We start from the raw sequence: 26,466 nt of genomic DNA, 5'->3' as shown, positions 1-26,466 counted from the left end.
ATTTCCAGAGTCAGAAGGTTTTTTTTTTTTCTTTTGAAGAATGAGAATTTACAACCTCAGCATTCAGTTTGGGTTATCAGCCTTCACCACTAATATATGTGCTGCCATAATTTAATTTTACTAAAAATGTTTAACATCAATAAATAAAGAAGTTCATTAAACATTGACCTGCTGTGCTCATTTTCTTCCTAAGGATGGCCAAAATAATTGTGGCTCTGTGTAAATATGTAAATATATGAGAAGACAGAAAATAGGCATTCTTAAATCAGTGCTGCCTAAATCATCACTGTCAGACAAGGGGATTTTCAAGAGTGGCAAGTTAATTGTTTCAGTTATGTTTGATGGAAATGAGATGTAGTAGCTATTCACTAGGAAAAAAAAACAGAAATGAACTTAATATAAGCACAGTTCTCTCTCTCTCTTTCTCTCTCTCTGTGTGTGTGTGTGTGTGTGTGTGTGTGTGTGTTTTAGAGAACATTTCTGGGTATATTACCAAGTCAAACATGAGTTTATTTTGCATCTTATTTGTTATGTTGATGTTGAACAAAAAAAAATGAAACAACAGCTATAATCTCCTCACTGAGTATGGATTTTTAAGAATTCAAATAGCAACTGTCAGTCTGCTCATATCTCTCATTTTCTCCTGTCCTTTACTGTGTATGTCAGAACCACTTTACCTTTATCTCTAACTGCTCTTTGTCCTGCATACTGAGAAAAGCTATGATGATTTGAATGCTGTAGTTAATCAATTCCAGTTACTTAAATCTATGCATATATATGTTCTTGTATATGTGCATGTGTGTATACATATATATACACATATTAATATAAAAACATAGTTGTGTATATATGTGTGTGTTTGTGTTTATGTAATCTTCACTGATATTGAACATTTTTTAATATAAAATTAGATAGTGAATGAAAGTTGATGATATATTTAAAAGACATTCTAACATTTTCCTTACCAGCCTGAAATTTTGTCCCACTTTGATTGCTACCTCTATTCCATTTTATCCATTTGCTACTCTCTGAAAAATAAAATGTTTAATGTTCCTTTAATTAAAAAGAAATTTCACTATTGACAGCATATTCACAAATACCCATGCAAAGCTGACCAGTCTTGAGGAAAAATTCCAAGTTTGAATAGATACACTGTGCATAAGAGTTCAGAAAGCATTTAATTTGAACATTCTAAGAGAGATCTGTACTCCATTTTCTCATGCAAATAACATGTTTTTTTTTTAAAAAGTGAAAAGATTTTTCACATATATTGCAGTTAGATGCTGAATATATGATGTGATACTTTCTTGTTATTTTTTTCTCATGAACTAGAGTAATTAGAGTGAAAATTCCTTTTTATTTTTTAATCTAGAAGAAATCTATTTTCCTTTTCCAAAATGATGACTGTTAAAAGAATAAGAAAATGTAATAGTCTTAGAGGTCTGAATTTCAGACTGTTATGGGAAAAGTTAGAATATCCTTTAAATAAATACTTTCTCCTCTTTGGAACTCTATACATTAAAAGTGTTGGGCTACACCATTTTTACTATCTCTCTAGTTCTAAATTTCAATAATTCTTTGCTTCTAAAGGCCTATAATATTCTTTGCAGAAGAAAGGGACTGTATATACACATGGTAGACACATGTACACACATATAAATATCAAACACACACATATATATGCATATGTGCCCATACATTACCAAAATACACATATATATTATGTTGTAAGAATATACACATATATATGCATATGTACCAATCTTAGAAGATGATTTTTTACTCTATGCCACATGAATAATCCTCTGTCTTTCAGAGGACACAGTGGTGTAATAACTAACCCAAGTACTAAACTTGTTGTATTATATTCAGAAAAGTAAAACTTTGGAGATAGTATGGCAGTGACATGGTAGTTAGAGATGAGCTTTGGAAGCAGAAAGACAAAGGTTCAAATTCTGCCTTTTCTATAGAGTGGGTATAGGTAAGTTAAGTTGTAACATAATCACTAAGCACTTCTTAGGATTCACTGTGTACCAGGCACAGTGGTGAAAGAATCTATAAAGGAAGATGCTGGTAGCAATTTAAGTCTATAAAGTGTCAAGGAGTTGGCCATCAGAGGTTACCTATATAGATAATGTGAAATGAAGCTCCCAAAGCTTTGTTACTTCACAAACTTGTTTCTATGTCACAAATTTTAATAATAGTTACATGAAAAAAAAACACTCAGCTCCCACAAAAATAAAGTAAATGTATTAAAGGTCCTATGTTTTTAATAGATAAGAGGCTTTCTTTTCCTGTTTATTTATTTTGCTTTTTTTGCTGAGACAATTGGAGTAACGTGACTTGCCCAAGATTACATAGCTAAGAAGTATTAAGTGTCTAAAACCAGATTTGAACTCAGGTCCTCCTGCCTTTAGGATTAGTGTTCCACGCACTGTGCCACCTAGCTGCCCCCTTTTTTCCTTATTAAAAGTGAGTTGAGAACATTGTGCACTCTCATCTTAAAGAACCAGTTAGGACCCAATTTCAATTTATAATAAATAAAAATGGTAGAAAAATTAACTACATTAAAAAAAAAAAACTTGGCATGTTTGGTCATCACTGACACACACAGACACACACATACACACACACACACGCAAAAAGAATTTCACAGAATTAGATATTGCCCTTTGCTATATTATAGGTTTCAATAGGCAACTCAAATCCAGAACTATTATTATCTCCTCAAAGTCTTCAACTGAAACTGAAAGATGAGCTTCAGCTGCAAATATGTAGCAATTATCACGAAATGAAGTTCATTGCACATTTTTTGCTAATCACCATGGTAACCTGCCTCCAGTAGATTTTTTCTTTGGAAATATTCCAGACTTGATCAAATGTTTTTGGTTTTGAAGTTTAGGATATTTTTTACTTAACCAGTTGTTTATTTTCTATGTTTGATGAAAGACTAGATATTTATACATAAATACATATATAGTTTGGCTTCTTATTGCAATATTCAGCTAAGAAGCCTTTCTTTAAAATTTTCAATGATCTCTTAATCACCAAATCTTGGACTCTTTTAAAAAACTCTATTATTCTTGACCTGTCTTCAGCCTTTGATACTATCAATCAGTCTCTTCTCATTTATATCATCTTTTTAGATTTATGTGTCAATATTCTATTCTGATTTTCTTCCTATTAATCTCAACTTTCTTCAGTCTCCTTTTGGTGGACCCTTGTCCAGCTTACATTAGGTGAGCGTCCCACAGGTTTTCTTATCTTTAGATACAATTTCACTTTTTGATCTTATTAGCTATCAGGAATTAAATGATCTTCTCTGTTCTGATGATTTTTAGAGCTACTATTCCCAGCCCCCAACTTTTCTGTTAACCTTCAGAATAACTTCTCCAAACATCAATTGGGCATTTCAACTTGGATATTCTGTAAACCTCTTAAACTTAAAATTTGCAAAACTAAACTCATTATCTTCATCTAAAATATTTCTCATTTTTCAACTTCACTAATATTATTGAGGTTGCCACCATCTTCCCAACTCAATGCAGACTCAACCTTGTTGTCAACTTCAACTTCTTACTCTCATTGCTATATCCAATCTATTGATTAATCCTCCTCATTTTATCTTAGTAACATTTCATAAATATGGCAATTTCTTTCCTCTGTCACTAGCATAATTATAGTTCTTGACCCCACCTTCTCACTTCTGCAATATTGCAATAGACTGTTGGTTGGTATCTTTGCCTCAGATACCTCAAGTTTCTCCTACTGCCAAGCTATTTTCCACTCAGCTATCATATTGCTCTTCCTAAAGTTCAGATCAGACCATGACACTCCTCTATTTATTAATCTCTAAGGTCTAGAAGATCAAATGCAAAAATATTAGGTAATCAAAAACCTTCAGTCAGTTTATCCCTCTCTACCTTTCTATTCATCTTATGCTTTAGTCCTCTATAGGCACTCTGTGATCCAATATCACTGGCCTTCTACCTATTTCTCATATAAGACACTCCATCTCCTGATTCCAGGCATTTTCACTGGCTGTTCCCTATGCCTGGAATTCTCTTCAACCTCATTTCAGCTTCCTTGATTTCCCTGTCTTCCTTCAAGTCCTAGCTAGAATCCAATATTCTACAAGAAGATTTTTTTTTTGGCATGTCATACTGTGTTCTTCAGAGACTTCAAGTGCAACTTAGGAAAGCTTCAAGACTTAAAGTTCTTTTTTTTTTTCTTTTTATTTTTTGCTGAGGCAATTGGGGTTAAGTGACTTGCCTAAGGTCACACAGCTAGGAAATGTTAAGTGTCTGAGATCAGATTTGAACTCAGATTCTCCTGACTTCACGGCTGGTGCTCTATCTACTGTGCTACCTAACTGCCCCCCTTAAAGTTCTTTAAAAAGAGTGTGGTCCAGAGAAAAGTTTAACTGCTACCCACCTCATTTGAGCCTTGCCATCTCTTAACACTAGTTTGGATATGAGTAATATAACTGTAATCTTGCTCCTAGTTTGAGTTCTAATAGACCATGACTGGACCCAATTACCATTAACTAGCTAGAACTCACTGAATGTTCAGTATGACAAAATTATAGTATTTCCTATTGCCTGACTTCACTGGGTAGTTATTCTTTTGGAGACTTCAAACCGGAATAGTAGTTAGAGCTGAGATCCTATTCCACTTAAATCAAAATCACATAGATGTTTACTTTGTTTCTCCCTGAAGAGTATATAGTTTCTGGCCTGTAACTTTTCTTTCTTGTGGTCTATCAACACTAAATATAGACCCATGCTCAGTTTTCACTGAATACGAGACCCAGGTCTAGAATATGAGCAGTGGAGTTTATATTTAACCTGTTTCTGTTCCTGTGTTGGATGTATTCTTGGTAGAAAACTGTCCCAATAGACATAATATTGAAATTGGAGTCAGGAGGATCTGAGTTCAGATCTAACTTCAGGTGCTTTATAGCTATATGAGTCTGGTCAGTTTACTTAACCTTTGGCAGCTTTAGCTTCTTCAATATAAAATCAACTTCATAGGATTGTTATGATGATCAAATGAGATAATATTTTCAGAATGCTTAGCACATTGCCTGGAATATAGGAGGTGAACGGCAAATGAATTTTTACTCTGTCACTATCTCACTTTCCCTTCTCCTCCCTCACTAGCTAGACCATGACTGTATAAACTTTTGTTTATCCCCCAATTATAACCTTTTCTGAAAAAAAGATTTGGATTTTTCTTACATTTCAGGACTTGCTCTGGCATATTTTCATTTTGGAATAATAGGATGGTGATGGGGGTAGAGTAGAAAGGGATGCTGTGCTGTATTACTTCCTCCTAATTCACCACCTTGGCTTATCATAAGTTTATAGCTTTTAATAAAGCACACATCTTTCACTTATTAGTTTGCTTTTATATAATACCATGCTATTAATGAGGCCAAACCAAATGGTGTATTTTCTTTGAATTTTGCTCCTTTTTTTCTATATAAGTAACCTTATAGGAGAAGTTATTTGATTGTATGTGTGTATATACATATGTGAATATAAATATATATGTATATGTGTGTATATGTGTATGTATATATATATACATGCATACACACATATCCTTTTCCATTACTATTTACTACTACTGCCAAGAATAATTAGTTGATTAATTATACAATGTAAAAGTTCACATGAAAAAAAAATCCTCCCCCAAAAAATAAATAAAAAAAAGAAAAGAAAAAAAATCCCTAGGAATTTTGGTAATTCTTGAAATTCAACATGAGTCCTGTCCTTGTGCAAATGATTTTTACTTTTATCTCACTTTAAAATTTATCTGTACTTAACCTTTTCATCACAGATTCAGTGTTTTATTGAATCCTATTAAGATCTTTTTTAGATCTTGATTTTTTTCACCTTTTGTTTTATATGTCTTTCCCAGTTCTATGTCCTTTTCAAATTTTATAATCATGATATTTATGTCTTGTTGGAGGGAAATAGTTGAATGTAAGGGGAACTGGATTTGGAGTAGGAGAGAATGTATTTAAAATCCCTGGTATTTCTTTCTATTATTAAGCTGTTTGATCCTGAAGGTTCAACATCTCTCTTCTTTTCTATCCTCATTTTGAAAACAGAGATAATTATATTTGTACAACCTATCTCATATGATTGTTTGAGGAAAGCACTTAGTCACATTTACATAGTGCTGCAAAGGTCCACATAATTTCACGATTACTGTGTGACGGGAAGCTGAAAACACTAAGGGAATTTAAAGCAGTATCGAAAGAAATGTGACATTAAAATGTAATAGAAAATCTATAATTTTTCTGTATTTTGCCTTAGCAAGATCATTTTTGGAGCAGTGTTCAGTTTTGAATCATTCTAAAATCTTATTAACAATCTTTCTCTTGCCTGTGCACTGACTTTGCTCCAGAATTCTGATGCCCCATCTTCTCTTTTGTTTCTTGCAAAATGTATCTAATTCTACATTAGTTCTTTCCCCATTCCTCCAACAAATAGTGTATCCCTTTCATCCCCCGAACTTCATAATTTATACCCACTTATATGTGCAAGTATAAGTAGAACAAGATATAACTAGAATAAGTAGAATCTCAGTAGAATGTAAGTTCCTTGAGTGCAAGAATAATTTCACTTTTGTCTTGTATCCTCAGAGTACATACCATGTATAGCAAAGAATAGTTAATTAATCTATCTTAATGACAGATTGATCAATTCTGAGCATTAAATTTTTGGAATTAATTTCCAAATTTTCATAAGAATGTGTTAAAGTTATAAAAGGATTAGAAACCACATTATATGAAGATAGGTTGAGTGATCTAGGGATATTTAAATTGAGCAAGGAATTATGCAGTCAACATATGATAACAGTCTTCAATACATAGAATCTCAGAGTGAGAAGGGAACTTAGAGTCCAGTTAGTATAATTCTTACCTAAACAAAATCTCTTCTACAACATTCTCAACAGATATCATGTAATCTTTGCATGAATGACACTGAAAGAGCTCTGAGGTCAACAATAACTTCCTTCTACACAAATTCACTTATCTTTTCATTTCTCATCCTTATTACTTTTCATTTGCATTGAATATTCTCCATGTTTCTAAACTATTCTTTTGGCTGCAATCAGACAAAATCAACTCCTAAAGGTCTGTTATTGGTATTGAAAGAAGTGATGTAGACAAAATGATTTACTTTATAATACTCCTCTAGATACATTCATTAAAATAGCAACTATCTCATGAATTTGTTAGTAAAACAGTACACTGTTTCTTATGTAGAAAGTACTTAATAAATGATTGATTTACAAGGAAAATAAAATGTAATGTGTGCAGTGATTTGCAAAATTTAAAGTGCAATATAAATGTTATCTATTATTATATTTGAAGGACTTTTAACCAGAAACAATAGGGATTTTTTTCTCCTTTTTTTTAGAGGCCTGTATTAGGAGCAACAAATTCACAAATCAGAGTTTTATATAACTAATAATTTAATAACAATTAGAGTTGTCTAAATATTAAATGAACTTATTTAATAATTATTTAATAACAAGTAGTGAGTTTTGATTCACTTGAACCTTTAGGTAGATTATTATATTATTTTAAAGCAGAAAGTCCCAATAAATTTCTATTCTATAAACCCCTTTCAAAAACAACAACAATAATAGTAATTTAATAAACTATTCATAATATCCATTTAAATTTGTTCAGCATTGAGAAAAATTACAATAATAATTTTTGTTCCCCAAATCTCTAAATTTCAATTATGTAATTTTTATTTATTTTTTCTTTTTTTTAAACTCTCTCACCCTTCTCCCCTCTTTTTCTTTCTTCTAGGCAATTGGGATTAACTTTGGGCAAGTCTGTATTTGAACTCAGGTCCTCCAGACTCGAGGGCCCATTCACTGTGCCACCTAATTGCCCCACATTCCATAATCATTTATAAAATATGAATTTTTTCTAAATATCATTGTGAAAACTCTACACATAAAATTATAAAACTCTAATTATGCATTTATTGTGCATATTTTTGTAGAATGCTCTGTAAGAATTAAAAAAGCAATTGAATAAGATCTTATATTGTTAATATTATTTAATATTAAATTTATTTTACAAATGTTGTAAATTGAAACGTTTTAATGAAATAAAATAGAACTTAGATTTTTAATTTGATATAAAACCTCACATCAGCTTAAAGTTGATTTTGAGCTTTTTTTTATTTAATCAAAGGTTTGCAACATTTGGTTCAACACTAAATAAAATATTAAATCTAGTTACACTTTGAGTTAATTTTTGAATTTTCATTTTTAAATAAGACTAAAGTGAAAATGTTTGCACATACAAATGTGTGGCAGGAAGTGCTATGAGAATTTTATTAACTCTTTCTGAGAGAAGGAAATTTAACCTTTCCTTATAACAAACTAAACTATCAGTTAAAATGATATAAAATATTTTTCCTTCTGTGTAATGTTAAGTTCTGTGGTAAATGACAGAGTGTACTCTAAGTTCAATTATATCTATTACTCCATTTTTGAAAATATTATATGTAAACTAATGTTCACAAGAAAAGACACTTTTCAAACATGAATTTCTTTTCTCTTACCATTAACACACTGGCTACACACACTCAGAAATTCTATTAAGTGCCTAAACAGTGTTGCCAAACAATTCATTTGAAAATTCATTAGATAAACCAAGGACAACTTTAGATCAAAAAATAATAATCTTCTTACTACAATGAGAAATAATATTTGTTTACATAGACTATATATGATGATCCATGATAGTTTCAAGATTTTTTAAAAATATAATCATGGATTTCAAATAGTCTAACATTTTTACTTTTTTACTTCTACAATTTTTACATTTATATTATTAATTTTTACATTTATTGACACAAATATTAAATAAGTATTAAATAAGCAAGAATGCTTCTTAATATATTGCTATGATTCTAAAGATAATGATGTATAATTATGGATGACAGAGGGGAAAGAGGGAGCTACTCTGGTAAAGTAAAAAGAACAAAATTGAGGGCCAGCATTTTGACAATCCAGTGCAAATTTGATGTGCTTAAATGTTGAACCCTTGTTACTATATAAGCTACAGTTTCTTGGAGCCACAGATAACTATAAACTGCTTTGGCAGATTGGGCTAACTCTATTTGAGACCTACCAACAGACCAACCTGTCAGTGAATTAGAAAGGTATTTACTCAAGTTATATAAAAGATTTCTTGGAGCAAAATGATTGGATGTGAAAAATTTGTTCCAATGGGCTATTAAAATGTTGGAAGCAGATATTGTGGAGTATTTAGACACTGAAAGATACCAAGGTTGTTCACTGCATCCCAAGCCAATACCAATTATCTTGAGTTTTGTCTTGCTACTGCATTCCAATGATTCTAGAGAATAATGACCAATGACTTTGCAAAACTCTTAAATTTGATTTATGTATGAGTCAAAAGATAGTATACATACCATTTTGCCATTTTTACCTACCTCAAAATCTTAGGTGTTAAGATGAAGCATTGGAACAGATAGACTGGGGACAGGAGTCATAACCTTGTACATAGGCAGCCCAGTCCATAGGGTCATCTCACTGGACTAAAGTAACAGTAGTATTTGGCAGCCCTCTGGTTGGCTAAGAAGCATTCTCAAGGAACATACCACTCACCTTGGCTTAAGGAGGAGTTAAAAAATACACCCTAAAATTGTCTGCTTCACTAAACTTCAGCCTTTCCAGCTTAATATGGCAGGTAATTTTCATACTCTGTGGTAAAAAAAAATGCACAAAATCTTTTTCAAAGATGATTCCAGCCATCATTGGTTCATAGAATGTGTACACACTTATAAACAATAAAAACAGTAGACCTGAAAGACAAACGGTTATCTCTCACTAAATATTATATACAAAGAGCAGCTTTAAGTAAAACAAGGCTGGCAAATGAAGGCCAGTGTATGAAATCAGAGCTTTTTCTGGACTGGCCACAGTAATGAAGAACACTATGACACTGGTGTAGGTTTTACTATTAGAACTAATTTAGCTAATAAGCTTGTATGCATCCTAAAAGGAGTGAACAATAGGCTCCTGACAATGTGATTACCACTCACAGGAAATTTGATGTGGTCAAGGAAAAAATTATGTATACCTGGAGACCCTTATCATCATTGGGCTGAAAGAGAATAAGCTTGTAATTCTGGGTGAATTTAATGGCAAAGTAAGCACAGAATATCAAATAGAGCAAGGAGTCCTTGGGAGGAATGGAGTAAAAAATAGCAATGGCAATGATCACTTTATTACTGAAGATTTGTGTGTCTCAAGACATCTTTCACTAAATATAATATATAAAGAGCAGCTTTAAGTAAAACACTAAGTAAATCACAAACACTATCATGCATTAGCCTAAGAACCATAAAATTTTGCAAATGCATCCTCACAACAAAAATTGGCATTTAATAGATTATGTCATTATAAGAAGACTCAAATAGCGTTATGATAAAGGTAAGATGTAGTATAGAGTTCTGAATCAATCATAGACTTTCCCTCTCCAAGTTAAACTTTCACAGTTTAAGCAGTGGCCCCAAAATAAGATGACTACCAGAAGACTTAATATCAACACATTAAAGTGCTTTTGTGAATGTGAACAGTTCCCAGCTTAGAGGAAACACAGTGGAACAACAATGAAGCAGAAGAGAACTGAGCAGCTTTCAGAGATTTGGTGTACAGCACTGCATTTACTCATCTGGGCTAGAATTCTCATAAAAATTAAAATTGGTTTGAAAAATTTGATGGAGAGATTCAGAAGTAAACAAACAAAAAGGGACAACTTTACAGAGTTTACCAGGAAGATAGTTCATCTTTCTCTAAGAAGGCAGCATTCATTTTTATCAAAAATAAACTACAAGGGAAACTTAAAGAAATGCACGATTCTTGGCTCACTAAGAAAAAAGATGAAATTTAGTTTTATGCTGCTAGTAACAATCAAAAGTGCTTTTCTGATGCCCTGAAGTTTATTTATGGGTCAATGACCTATGGTGCATCTCAACTACTCAGTGCTGATGGAGCAATGTTGATTATTGATAAGGATATGATCATGGAGAGATGTTTCATATACTTACATAGTGTCCTCAACAGACCAACCAATACTGAAGCAACTGATTATATAACTCAGGTTAAAGTTAGTACCTGTCTAGCTGCACTTCTTGCTGGAACAGAGATTTTGACTTCTCTCATGTGGCAAAGTGCTTGATGCTAATGTTGTTCTAAGATTTACAAGACAAAAGGTCCACTGTTTATAAAAAAGCTGATTGAAAAAACCTTCTAGGTCATAGGGCAAGAGGAAGTTATCCCCCAGAAGCTCAAAGATACTCCTTTGTCCATCTCTATAAAGAAAGAGAACTATGTTGTCCTATGGTAATCATCATGGAGAAGGGCATTCTTGTCTTAGCTGGCAAGATTCTTGCCAGAGCATGCTTTAATAGGCTGATCTTTCATATTGAAGATGAAGATCTATCCAAAAGCCAGTGTAGTTTCAGAAAGACCTAAAGAATAGTATAAATAGTGTTTGCTTACCAAAAATTCCAGGAAAAATGATAGGAGCAGAACATAGGTCTGTAAATAACATTTACTGATTTTACCAAGGTTTTTGATACTGTCAGTCATTAAGGCTTCTGAAAAACCACAGCATGCTTTAGTTTCAAGATAGAAGTGCATTAAAATTGTATGTCAATTTTATGACTTACTTGCACAGATTTTTTTATAATGGATAATGCTCTCACTTTTTCCTAGTCACTAACTGAAAGCTGTGTGCTTTCTCTGATTCTTTTTAGCATGCGGTTTTCAGGGATGTCGTCAGGGACCTTCAATGAGCACAAAAATGTCATCAAGGTCAGCTACCACATTGAAAGGGCTACAAGTCAAGAATACAGTGGAGGGAGATTTGGTACATGACTTTTTAGTTTTGCATTCAATGTAGCCTCTGAGATGCAACAAAATATAGATAGATTTTTCTCTTGGCTGTGCTAATTTTGGCTTAACATTCTTCACCAAAAAAACACAGGTTCTCCACCAATCATTACCACATCACCCATACTTGGAATCATCAGTTATATGCGGTTGATTTATGCATTGCCAGAGCTATCTCAGTGTTTGGAAAACTTTTCAAAAAAGTGCAGGAAGAAAGAGATATTAGATTACCTATTGAACTGAAGGTCTACAGAGCTATTGTGTTGTTCTTACTGTTGTATGTCTATAAGGTTTGGACAGTATACCAGCACCATGCCAGTAAACTGAATTGCTTCTACATGGATTCTTTTCAGAAGATCCTGAAATGGGCAGAGCCAAGATGGCAAAGAAGACACATGCTTCTTTCTGAACTTCTCTTTGGACACTCCACTAATTACCAAAATCAGTCTCTCTTTTTTTTTTAATTTTTATTTAATAATTACTTTATATTGACACTCGTTTCTGTTCCGATTTTTTTTCCCTCCCTCCACCCCCTCCCCTAGATGGCAAGCAGTCCTTTATATGTTGGGTATGTTGCAGTATATCCTAGATACAATATATGTTTGCAGAACCGAATAGTTCTCTTGTTGCATAGGGAGAATTGGATTCAGAAGGTATAAATCACCCGGGAAGAAAAACAAAAATGCAGATAGTTCACATTCATTTCCCAGTGTTCTTTCTTTGGGTGTAGCTGCTTTTGTCCGTCATTTATCAATTGAAACTCAGGTCTCTTTGTCAAAGAAATCCACTTCCATCAAAATATGTCCTCATACAATATCATTGTCGAAGTGTATAATGATCTCCTGGTTCTGCTCATTTCACTTAGCATCAGTACATGTAAGTCTCGCCAGAGACATTCATCCTGCTGGTCATTTCTTACAGAACAATAATATTCAATAACATTCATATACCACAATTTACCCAGCCATTCTCCAATTGATGGGCATCCATTCATTTTCCAGTTTCTAGCCACTACAAACAGGGCTGCTACAAACATTTTGGCACATACAGGTCCCTTTCCCTTCTTTAGTATTTCTTTGGGATATAAGCCCAATAGAAACACTGCTGGATCAAAGGGTATGCACAATTTGATAACTTTTTGGGCATAATTCCAGATTGCTCTCCAGAATGGCTGGATTCCTTCGCAACTCCACCAACAATGCATTAGTGTCCCAGTTTTCCCGCATCCTCTCCAACATTCATCATTATTTTTTCCTGTCATCTTAGCCAATCTGACAGGTGTGTAGTGGTATCTCAGAGTTGTCTTAATTTGCATTTCTCTGATCAATAATGATTTGGAACACTCTTTCATATGAGTGGTAATAGTTTCAATTTCATCCTCTGAAAATTGTCTGTTCATATCCTTTGACCATTTATCAATTGGAGAATGGCTTGATTTCTTATAAATTTGAGTCAGTTCTCTATATACAAAATCAGTCTCTTAATTAGTTCTAGACCACCAGAATTTGCAAATATTGGGAGTGCAGCAAGTTAACAACAGAAGATAAATTTGAAGATCACTAGAAAAGGTCTGTTTTGGTTGGGCACAAAGGGAGGCCAGGCACAGGACATCAGCTCAGACTGTGCAGACCTGAGGTGGAGGAGTCTCTACAGGGTGGTGCAGACTCTGTGTGGTGGAGAATTTATGGGGAGGACTTCATCACAGTATTGGCTACTCTGCCTTGGGTTGCAAGCCAATAGATAAGCAGAGAAGTTATGAAACATCCAACACAAACACAAAAGGTAAAAAGTGAACCCCAAAGTGCCAGAGTCTCACAGGACCTGGCCACACCCACCCAGTACTGGGAGTAAATCAGCAGGATCCACCACAGCTATTGCCACTCTGCTGCTACTTCACTAGTCCTGGTAGAAGAAGTTTGGAAATTTTCCCTTCCCCTAAAAACAGATCCCAACATTAAAAAAAAAATAGTAAAAAGGCAAAGCAAACTCTAAGCTTCTATGGTGAAAAAGAACAGATTAAACCCATGAGGAGATTAAGTACAGATTGTCTCAGATGAAGCCCCAAAAGGTGATATAACTTGATCCCCATCACACAAGGCTCTCCTAGAAGAAATTAAAAAGGATCTCAAAAGAATCATCACAGAGAACTGCCCTGATGTCATAGAATCAGAAGGTAAAATAGCCATTGAAAGAATTCACCAAACACTTCCTGAAAGAGACCCTAAAATTAAAACTCCAAGGAATATCATGGCTAAATTTCAGAACTATCACACCAAGGAAAAATTATTATAAGCAGCCAGGGGAAAAAAAAAAAAAAACAAGTCAAATACTGAGGAGCCACAATGAGGATCACCCAGGATCTAGCAACTTCTACCTTAAAGGATTGAGGGGCCTGGAATCTGATATTCCACAAGGTAAAGGAACATGGAATGCAGCTAAGAATAAACTACCCTGCTAAAATAATCATTTTCTTCCAGGGAAGAAGATAGGCATGAAACAGGTGAATTCCACTTGTTTCTTTATTTAAATAGCTTTTTATTGACAAAACATATGCACAGGTAATTTTTCAACATTGACCCTTGCAAAAACATCTGTTCCAACTTTTCCTCTCCTTCCCTCCACTTCCTCCCCTACATGGCATACATGTTAAATATGTTAAAGTGTATGTTAAATACAATATATGTATACATATTTATACAGTTGTATTGCTACACAAGAAAAATTGGATTTAGGAAGTAAAAATAACCTGGGAAGAAAAACAAAAGTGCAAGAAAACAGTAACAGGAAGAGTAAAAATGCTATGTTGTGGTCCACACTCATTCCCCAGTGTTCTTTTGCTGGGTGTAGCTGGTTCTGTTCATTACTGATCATTTGGAACTGATTTGGATCCTCTTATTGTTCAAGATAGCCACTTTCAACAGAATTGATCTTCTGTTGCTTTTGAAGTGTATACTGATCTCCTGGTTCTGCTATTTTTACTTAGCATTAGTTCATGTAAGCCTCTCTGTATTCATCCTGCTGGTTGTTTCTTACAGAACAATACTATTCCATAACATTCATATACCATAATTTACTCAACCATTCTCCAATTGATGGGCATCCATTCAATTTCAAGTTTCTATCCACTACACAAAGGGCTGCCAGAAACATTTTTGTACATAGGTCCCTTTCCCTTCTTTAATATCTCTTTGGGATATAAGCCCAGTAACACTGCTGGTTCAAAGGGTATGCACAATTTGACAAGTTTTTGATTATAGTTTCAAATTGTTCTCCAGAATGGTAGTATTAGTTCATAACTCCACCAACAATGCATCAGTGTTCCAGTTTCCCCACATCCCCTCCAACATTCATCATTATATTTTCCTGTGATGATCACATATTTAAAATCAGCTGGAGTCAGGAATTCAGGTTAAGGGAAAAATCTTCAATCTTTATTGAAGTAAAGAGGTGAAAAAGGATTGCAATAGCAATATGGGCAAGAAAGATTGCAATAGCAATATGGGTAGCTGCAACAGGAAGCCAGCTAGCAGATGAAGATCTGAGCTGAAGGGCCATCGCAATGGCAATGCGAGCATCTGTGTCAAGATGCCAGCCAGTAGTCTCTCCTTCTGCTTCCCTTCCCACTCCCTTGCCTCCACCCACCAAAAAAGTCATTTCCTATACAACACATCAGGACTTGCACAAAGAGTGGGCGGGGGCCATTCTTTCTCCAAACATATATTAATAGAGTATGGTCCAATTACTATCTAGCCTCACGTGCTTGGGACCTCAGTGCATCAACTCAAGCCTCAGCCCATTACATCTCCCACTTTCTTTTATTTTAGAACACAGGTGGTCATGCCATCCCTGACTCCTCAGGGAGGTCAGAGCCCCCAAGCGGAGGTAGTCACACCCTCCCTGACTTCTCAGGAAAGGGGGTGAAAGCACCAAAAAGGAGGTGATCATGACCCCCCTGACTTCTCAGGAAGGGAGGTAAAAGCACTAAAAAGGAGATAATCATGCCCTCCCTGACATCTCAGGAAGAGAAATGAAAAGCACCAAAAGGAAGTAGGGGTTGCTAGTGGATTTCTGGGCTGAAGGGTCTTAATATGCACAAACCCATCAGCATGGGAGGTATTACACAAGCACATAGCAATAACGCAGAGGCTATTAGTGATAACTCTCCCCACAGTCAGTGCAGGCTTGATGTGGTGTAACAAACATGAATTGTACACACAAGTAACAGTATAACAAACAATATAAATCAACATGGTGTTGTAAAAGATTGCCAGAAGTCCTAGAAGGAGAGTATGTAAACAGCAGTCATACACATGCCTTTTCAGCAGCCAAGAGATAGTCCAAAACCAATCTATTGTCCATTGCTTCACATATCAGGGAATCCAATGATCCCCCCAAGTTTTTGAAGTCCTGAAAAAGTCTTTTTATGTGTCAGGGAATCCAATGTTTCCAGCAGATTTTGAAGTCCTATAAGAGTCTTATCATTTCTCAGAAAATCCAATGATTCCTGAAGGCTTTCAAGTCCTACAACAATCATATGTCTCAGAGAATCCAATGATTCTTGAGGGTTTTGAAGTCCAACAATTTTCTATGTCCATGAGTCAAATGCCATAACTGCCATGCTCTTTCAATGGTGAGCACAATCAGCAACAGAACCACCCAATATTTCTTGGGTCTTCTCCTTCATTTCAAGGGTCTGCTCCGTCTCTCTGTGATGGACAAGGCAAATATGGCTTGTTGGCACCTATCTGATTCCTTCTCCACCTGTAGAGATACAAGCAAACCCTCTCCCCCAAGCAGTTAGCCTATCTGGTCCCTTCCATTCACCACTTTCTGGGTCTCTCCATATCACCTGGTGATTATCTAAAGATAGTGGAGCTGCTCACACTGGACACTGTCCTTCCGGTGGGTTATAAAACCTGTCTGCCGGAGCCAGTGCATCTTTGTCAAAAATCAAGAAGTTAATAGTATAAAGGGCTAGATTTAGAAGTTCTCTAGGGTTACCTGGGGCTCCCCCTTTCTTTTGTTTTTGAAGTAGCATCTTAATGTCCTTGTTTCTCCTCTCTACTATTGCCTGTCCTTGAGGATTAAAGAGTATGCCAGTGGTGTGTAAAATCTTATACTGTGCACAAAAGCGTGCAAAATGTTTGGAGATATATGCAGGACCATTGTCTGTTTTTATTGCTTATGGCACACCCATAATGGCAAGTGCTTGTGTGAGGAATTCAGTGACCAATCAGGCTGTCTCTTTTGCTGCTGGTATGGCAAAAGTGAATCCTGAAAAGGTGTCTACCACAACATGGATAAAAGATAGACGACCAAAAGATTTATAATGAGTCACATCCATTTGCCAGATTTCATTGGGTCTCAAACCACGAGGGTTCTTCCCTGGAGGCAGTGTAGGAGCTTGGAAAGGAAGGCAAAGCTGTACAGCTTTTTACTATGCTCCTGGCTTCCTCTTTTGTTATCCCAAATTGTAAACAAGCTCGAGCAGCCTGATGGTATTTAGAATGGGATTCCTCCTGAAATAAAGGCATACTGGCTAACATAGTTAAAAGGCTATCTGCCTTTGAATTCCCATCAAAAATAGGACCTGGAAGTCCACTATGTGAGTGGACATGCACGATATAAATCTTTCCTGGATGCTTTCTCACTTGCTCCTGAAGTTCCTTAAAGAGCTGATATATATTAGAAGCTGCAAATTTTATTTGGACTGTGGCAATTCTTTGTACCACACCTACTGAATAGGCTGAATCAGATATTATATTTATGTCTCCTGGATAATAAGTAAGAGTTAGCATGATCGCATATAATTTGTTCTGTTGAGTGGACTGAAAAGGAGTTCTGACTACTCTCTTTATAGTTAAGTCATGAGAGTATACAGCACAAATATTGTGTTTGGATGCATCTGTAAAGATAGTTGGTCCTTTAAGAGGAAGTTTAGAAACTTTTTCTTCAAGAATCCATCTCCAATTATGTAAAAGTCTGGTTATCTTTAATGGAGACCCATGTGTAAAATTTGGAGCCATGGCTAATAAAATTTGCCACTCTGGAATGGTCTCACAGCACACATTGATTTGTGTATTGGTGTAAAAGGTGTATATCTTGTCAGGTCTTGTCCCAGATAATTGTACTGCTCACTTAATGGCCTTTAATAAAATTCTAGCCACAAGCACTGGGTAAGGAGTAATGCTTTGTTCTGGTTGTGCCGGGAGGTTCACCCATTCTATCACACTGTCTCCTTGATGAAGGACTGCTGTGGGTGCTTCTTGTGTGGCAAAAACTGATATTTCCAAAGGTTTTTAAGTGACTCTTTCAACCACATTGGATAAAGCCAGTTTAACTTTTTTCAAAGCCTCTTGAGCTTCTTTTGTAAGCTGGCTTGATGAATTTAAAGCACTGTCTCCCCTTCAAATGTCATATAATGGTTGTAACTGATAAGTAATCAAGCCTAATACTGGTCGCATCCATTGGATATCTCTTATCAATTTCTGAAAATCATTTAAGGGGTTTAGCTTCTCTGTTCTTAAGAACAGTTTTTGTACTGTAAGCACCTTAGGGTATACTTCATATCCTAAATATTGAAAAGGAGCATGTCTTTGAATTTTCTCTTCAGCTATGTATAATTTGTAGTATCTTAGTGTTTCTATGGTCTTTTGTAGAGATGCTTCTAGCATTTGTTCCTCAGGTGCACATCCCAATATATCATCCATATAATGTAATAGCATAACTTTTGGAAATGCTTTTCTTACTGGAAATGCAAGAGCAGCAGCAACATACATTTGACACATAGTGAGGCTGTTTTTCATTCCTGTGGCAAAACTGTCCATTCATATCTTTTATAAGGCTCAGCTAAGTTAACACGGGCACTGAAAAGGCAAATCGTTTCATATCCTCCTTATCCAGAGGGATAGAATAGAAACAATCCTTAATATCTAGGACCCAAAGAGGCCATTCTCTAGGCAATTGACTAGGAGATGGAAATCCAGGCTGAAGAGTTCCCATAGTTTCCATCGGTTCATTCACTTTTCTTAAATCAATGAGCATCCACCATTTTTCAGATTTCTTTTTTACAAGGAACACTGGGGAATTCCAAGGACTTAGAGAAGGTTGTAAGTGCTCTTGATCAAGCTGCCCTGTACTATATCTAATAAGGCCTGAATTTTATCACTACCTAAGGGTCACTGTTCTATCCACACTGGTGTATCAGTTTTCCATTGGATAGGAACAGGTGAAAGTGTTGGCAAGCCTTCAACAGCAGCCCTGCTTAAAGAACCAAAGTACTCATTTTTAACCCTAATTGCTGTAAAATGTCTCTTGCCCACAGATTAATGAGGATTTTTTCAACTATAAAAGGAGTAAAAACTCCTGTTTTGCCTTCAAAAATCCATCTCATAGGGGCAGCACTAACTTCAGCTGCTATCGATCCTCCTACTCCAGACATATAGGTGTCTGCTTTAATCTTTGGCCAGTGACTGGGCCAATTGGCACCTCTAATGACTATACGATCTGCACCTGTGTCTACCATTCCTTCTAGTGGTAGATCATTTATAGAGATCGTGAGCATAGGTTGGTCAGCTGTTACAGCTGCTGTCCAGTATATTCCTGGATGTTGTGGTCTGGAGTCAGAATCTGGGTGACTATCAAAAGGTTGCTTATTATGATTCTGTATGAATAAACCTGATGCTACTACTTCTCCTGGGTGATAAGTCACACATTGTCTATCTGTATTAGTGACTGGGATATTATCTACACATTCCCCAGTTTCCCACATGTGTGTGTGAATGGACACTGTTTTGTACGTATAAAAAGGAAGTGAAATGGTCAAGCCTACTGTGCCTGGAGGTAAGGGATCCATAGGCTGGAGAGGAACAGATTTCACCTCTCCAGGGGGTATCTCAGTTGTCCCAGCTGCATACAGCTCTATTCTCCCCAATTATAATTTCTTTCTCCCATCAGGTTGTTTCCTGGCTGATTGATTGTGTAATCCCCTTCTTCCATCATATGGCTTTCTAGCTCATTGGTCATGTCTGGGTACTGGACTTCTAGGCACTCTTTGGGTGCACCATTGGCTGCCATCATGCCCCAAGTGTTTTTTGCCTTGGGCCCTGGGGCTGGGCCCCTCATCCCGTTTCCTGAATCTGTCTATATTCTGAGGCCCAATGGAAGCCTCTGTTGCATTTTGGACATGGGGTATTGGGTCTTGTTCTCCCACCCTGTTTTCCCATTCTGTCTCTATACCAACATTGAGCTTTCAGATGCCCTACTTTTCCACACTGAAAGCATCTACGAGTCTCTCTGGAAGTCCCTTGCCAAGAGGGAGTCTGTCTTCCTATGTTTGGACTTTGGGAAGTCTGCATCATAGCCTGGCTATAAAAGGCATTTGCGCCCACTGTGGCACAGCGTCTTATGAGCTCCTCTAAAGGAGCATCCTTGCGCAGTCCTAGTATAATTCTTCTGTAAACCTCATTAGCATTTTCCTTAGTAAGTTGCCTTATCAAAATGTCTGTTATTGCATTTCCCCCATTTGTTCTTGTGATAGCTGTCTGCAAATGTCCCACAAAGTCAGCAAAGGGTTGATTTGGCCCTTCTGTTATTTTTGTGAAAGTCCCACCTTTGTCATCTTTATTGTGGAGAGAAGCCCATGCTTTGCTAGCATTAGCAGCAATTTGCTCATATGCTGCTATAGAATAATTAATCTGTATTGCGACATCTGCATAAGGACCTACACCTGTTAGTAGGTCACAGGTGATTGCGGCATGAACTCCACTTTGACTATTTTGTTGGGCTTGTATCCTACAGAGCTCACTATATTCAGAAAGCCCCAAATAGTTTTGTCCAGGTTCTAGGCATATCCTTGCTATAGATTTCCAGTCATTAGGGGTCAAGATTTCAAAAGCCAAATTCTGTAATAACATCTTAACATAAGCTGATGTAGCCCCATAAAGAGTACAAGCCTTTTTCAGGTCTTTGAGGATTTCTATATCAAAAGGAACGTATCTTCTACTTTCTTGACCTGAAGAATTAAACTGTTGAATTACAGGAAAAATGTGGTGTTGAAATTCTGATACATTTCTCCCTTCCTTTTTGGCCTTAATTAGTCCCTTTTGCAATCTACTCATAGAAGCAGCTGAATGCTGGGGGGGAAATGCTGGTGCTGTCACTGTCACCCCTTGATGGAGGAGAGTCAATTACCTGCTCCTTAGGTGGGGCTGAAGCTGCCTCAGATTCACCACACCCTTGAGCTTCACTTAAGTCTCCATGCCATATGGGGATATGGTTGTTAATCTGTTCATTGTCTTCCTCCTTTATCTCAGGCTTCCCCATTTAGCTATTCCTAGAGTTTTTTTTTCCTTTTCTTCTAGAACTTGTACAATTTTCTTAAGGCCAACTGTATTATATTGTATAAATAGAATGCCTCAATGGAAATTGAATGAGGACTGTTTTCATTGTAATATGTGGAGAACTGTTGACTAATCAATGCCCAATTATCTGGAGAGATTTGCTCTTCCTCTAAGAACCAAGGGGAGTTGCGTTTTAATGTACCCAGAAATCTAGCTGTCTGTTCCCAAGTTATAAGTAGCCCTAGATCTTCTATCAGCTTAAGCAGGCTTTCTATAGTGCCACTCCTGGGTAGGGCTGGGGGTGGGGGGATAGAGGTGGGGGATGGAGAATCTTTAGCTAGGATCTGTCCCATTTCAGCCAAAAAAGGTTACTCATTTAGTCTTTAAGAAAATAAGTTCCCTGTTTGTCTTATACTCACCTAAGTTCCTGGTCAGTGAAGACTTCTTCAGTGAAAGTAGGGTCCTTGGTTCCCATGCTTGGGCACCAAATGTGATGACCGCATATTTAAAATCAGCCGGAGTCAGGAATTCAGGTTAAGGGGAAAATCTTCAGTCTTTATTGAAGTGAAGAGGTGAAAAAGGATTGCAATAGAAATATGGGCAAGAAAGATTGTGATAGCAATTTGGGCAGCTGCGACAGGAAGCCAGCTAGCAGAGGGAGATCTGAGCTGAAGGGCTGTCGCAATGGCAATGCGAGCAGCTATGTCAAGATGCCAGGCAGCAGTCTCTACTTCCACTTCCCTTCCCACTCCCTTGCCTCCACCCACCAAAAACATCATTTCCTATACAACACATCAGGACTTGAACAAAGAGTGGGCAGGAGCCATTCTTTCTCCAAGCTTATATATTAATAGAGTATGGTCCAATTACTATTTAGCCTCACGTGCTTGGGAACCTCAGTGCATCAACTCAAGCCTCAGACATTTTCCTGTCATCTTAGCCCATCTGAGAGTGGAGAAGTGGTATCTCAGAGTTGTCTTAATTTGCATTTCTCTGATCAATAATGATTTGGAACACCTTTTCATATGAATTCCAAGTATTTCTGATGAAAAGACCAGAGCTAATTTGACCTCCAAATATAGGACTCGAGAAAAGCATAAAAAGGTAAAAATAACTATTGAGAACTGTATTTCTGTTATGGGTATACATGGAAAGTACGTATATAATTTGATTTTACTGTCAAAATATAAAAAAAGGAACTAGAGATGGAAAGGAGATACTAGAAAAAGGGAAAAGTGGAGGTAAAAAGAGGGAAATTACATCTCACAAAGAGACAAAGGGAATCTATTACATTTGAGGGAAAGAAGGGAGAGGGATGAACATTGTGTGAATCTTACTCTCTTCAGATTTGACTCAAAGAGAAAATATTAAATATATTTGGTTTACAGAGAAATTTCTCTCATCTTATTGAAAAGTGGGAGGGGAAAGGTGAAAAGAGGAGGGTTGGTTAAATAAAAGGGAAATCAGAAAAGTATAAGAAAGGGACAAAGATTCTAAAGGAGAAGGTATTCTAAAGGGAGAGGGCTGCTTGAGACAAGTGGTGGTCATAAGTTAAATACTGGGGAGGAGGGAACAGGGAAAAGGAAAGTGAAAAGTATAATCTGGGGATAGTAAGATGGCAAGAAGTACAGAATTAGTAGTTTTAATCACAAATGTGAATGGGGTGAAATTTCCCATAAAGCAGAAGCAGATAGCAGACCACCATATGTTGTTTACAAGAAACACATTTAAAGCAGAGTGATACATACAGAGTAAAGGTAAAAGGCTGGAGCAGAATCTATTATGCTTCAGATAAAGAAAAAAAAAAAGCAGGGGTAGTCATCCTGATCTCATCAAGAAAAAAGCAAAAATTGCTCTAATTAAAAGAGAAAAGGAAGGAAATTATATCTTGCTAAAGGGTACCATAGATAATGAAGCAATATCAATATTAAATATATATATATATACATCAAGTGGTATAGGACAGAAGTTTCTAAAGAAGAGAGCTGCAAGAAGAAAGAAACAGCAAAACTATAATTGAGGCAAGTCTCAAATTTGCTTTCTTAGAACTAGATAAATCAAACCACAATATAAATAAGAAAGAACATAAAGAGGTAAATAGAATACTAGAAAACTTAGGTATGATAGATCTTTTGGAAAACTGAATGGAGACAGAAAAGAGCACACTTCCTCCTTGGCAGTACATGGAATCTATAAAAAAAATTGATCATATATTGGGACATTAAAAACCTCAAAATCAAATGCAGAAAGGCAGAAATAGTAAAGCATTCTTTTCAGATCACACTGCAATAAAAACTACAATCAATAAAAAGCCAGGGGAAAAATAGACCAAAAAGTAATTGGAAACTAAACAATCTCACCCTAAAAAATGAATGGGTGAAACAGCAAATCATAGACACAATCATTAATTCCACCCAAGAGAATGAAAATAATGAGACAATATACCAAAATTTATCAGATGCAGCCAAAGCAGTAATAAGGGGAAATTTTATATCTCCAGATGCTTCCTTGCATAAAATAGAGAAAGGAAAGATGAGTGAATTGGGCTTGCAATTTAAAAAGCTAGAAAAAGCAAATTAAAAACCCCCAATCAAATACCAAACTTGAAATTCTAAAAATAAAAGGTGAGATTAATAAAATTGAAACTAAAAAAAAAACTATTGAATTAATAAATAAACTAAGTGTTGGTTTTATGAAAAAAACTAATAAAATAGAGAAACATTTAGTAAATTTGATTAGAAAAAGGAAAGAGGAAAATCTAATTGTTAGCCTTAAAAATGAAAAGGGAGAACTTTCCACCAATGAAGAGGAAATTAGAGCAAGAATTACAAGTTACTTTGCCCAACTTTATGCCAATAAATTTGATAACCTAAGTGAAATGGAGGAATGTCTACAAAATAGAGATTGCACAGATTAACAGAGGAGAAAGTAAATTGCTTAAATAGTTCTATTTCAGAAAAAGAAATAAAACAAGCTCTTAATCAACTCCCTAAGAAAAAATCCCCAGGACCAGATGGATTTACATGTGAATTCTACCAAACATTTAAAGGACAATTAACTCCAATACTATATAAACTATTTGAAAAAATAGGGAATGAAGGACACCTACTAAATTTCTTTTATGACACAGACATGGTACTGATACCTAAACCAGGTAGCATGAAAACAGAGAAATAAAATTATAGTTTTATCTCCTTAATGAATATTGATGCAAAAATATTAAATAAAATATTACCAAAGAGATTACAGAAAACCATCCCTTGGATAATACACCATGACCAAGGAACCATATACCAGGAAAGCAGGACTGATTCAATATTAGGAAAACTATTAGCATAATTCACTATATCAATAACTAAATTGACAAAAAAAATATGATTATCTCAATGGATACAGAAAAAGCATTTGATAAAAATCCAAAACCTATTTCTATTAAAAACACTAGAGAGTATAGAAAAAAATGGTCTTTTCCTTAAAATAGTAAGTAGCATCTATTTAAAACCATCAGTAAGCATTATATGTAATGGGGATAAATTGGAACCATCCCTAATAAGATCAGAAGTGAAACAAGGCTGCCTGCTATCACCATTCCTATTCAATATTGTATTAGAAATGCTAGCTTTGGCAATGAGATGAAAAAGATATTAAAGAAAGTAGAGTAGGTAAAGATGAAACTAAATTATGTCTCTTTCTCAATCATATGATGGTATACTTAACGAACCCCAGAGAATCAACTAAAAAGCTATTGGAAATAATCCACAACTGTAGCAAAATTGCAGGATACAAAATAAATCCACAGAAATCAGCAGCATTTTTATAAATCATTAACAAAATCCAAAAGCAAGAGATACAAAGAGAAATTCCATTTAAAATAACTCTTGATAGGATGAAATATTTGAGAATCTATCTGCCAAGGAAAAGTCAGGAACTATATGAGCAAAACTACAAAACACTTTCCACACAAATAAAGTCAGATCTAAACAATTGGAAAAACATCAAGTGTTCTTGGATAAGTCAAGCAAATATAATAAAGATGACAATACTACCTAAACTTATCTATTTATTTAGTGCTATACCAATCAAACTCCCAAGAAGCTATTTTACTGCCCCAGAAAAAATAACAACGGAATTCATCTGGAAGAACAAAAGGTCAAAAATTTCAAAGGAATTAATGAGAAAAAAAAAAAAGCAAATAAAGGTGGCCTTGCTGTACCAGATCTAACGCTATATTATAAAGCAGCAGTCATCAAAACCATTTGGTACTGGATAAGAAATAAGGGTAGTTGATAAGTGGAATAGGCTAGGTTCACAGGACAAAATAGTAACTATAGAAATCTAGTGTTTGACAAACCCAAAGTCCCCAGCTTTTGGGATAAGAATTCAGTATTTGACAAAAACTGCTGGGAAAACAGGAAACTAATATGATAGAAACTAGGCATTTAACCCACACTTAATACCTTATACCCAGATAAGGTGAAAATGGGTTCATGATCTAGACATAAAGAATGATATTATAAATAAATTAGAATAACTTAGGATAGTTTACCTCTCAGACCTGTGGAGGAGGAAGGACTTTGTGACTATAGAAGAAGTAGATATTATTGATCACAAAATAGATAATTTTGATTATATTATGTTTAAAAGTTTTTGTACAAACAAAAATAATAGACAAAACTAGAAGGGAAGCAATAAACTGGGAAAATATTTTTATATTCAATGGTTCTGATAAAGGCCTCATTTCCAAAATATAGAGAGAACTGACTCAAATTTTAAGAAATCAAGTCCAATTTATAAATGATGAAAGGATATGAACAAAGAATTTTCAGATGAAGAAATTGAAACTATTTCTAGTCATATGAAAAGGTGCTCCAAATTAGTATTGATCAGAGAAATGAAAATTTAGACAATTCTGAGATACCACTATATACCTGTCAGATTAGCTAAGATGACAGGAAAAGATAATGATAAATGTTGAAGGGCATGTGGGAAAACTGGGACACTGATACATTGTTGATGGAATTGTTAACAAATCCCACCATTCTGGAAAGCAATTTGGAACTATGCTCAAAAAGTTATCAAATTTTGCATACCCTTTGATCCAGCAGTGTTTCTACAGGGCTTATATCACAAAGACATCTTAAAGAAGGAAAAATAACCC

The sequence above is a fragment of the Antechinus flavipes genome, chromosome 4 (genome assembly GCF_016432865.1).
Source record: "Antechinus flavipes isolate AdamAnt ecotype Samford, QLD, Australia chromosome 4, AdamAnt_v2, whole genome shotgun sequence".
Taxonomy (NCBI): Eukaryota; Metazoa; Chordata; class Mammalia; order Dasyuromorphia; family Dasyuridae; genus Antechinus; species Antechinus flavipes.
Note: the sequence above shows the minus strand (reverse complement) of the source record.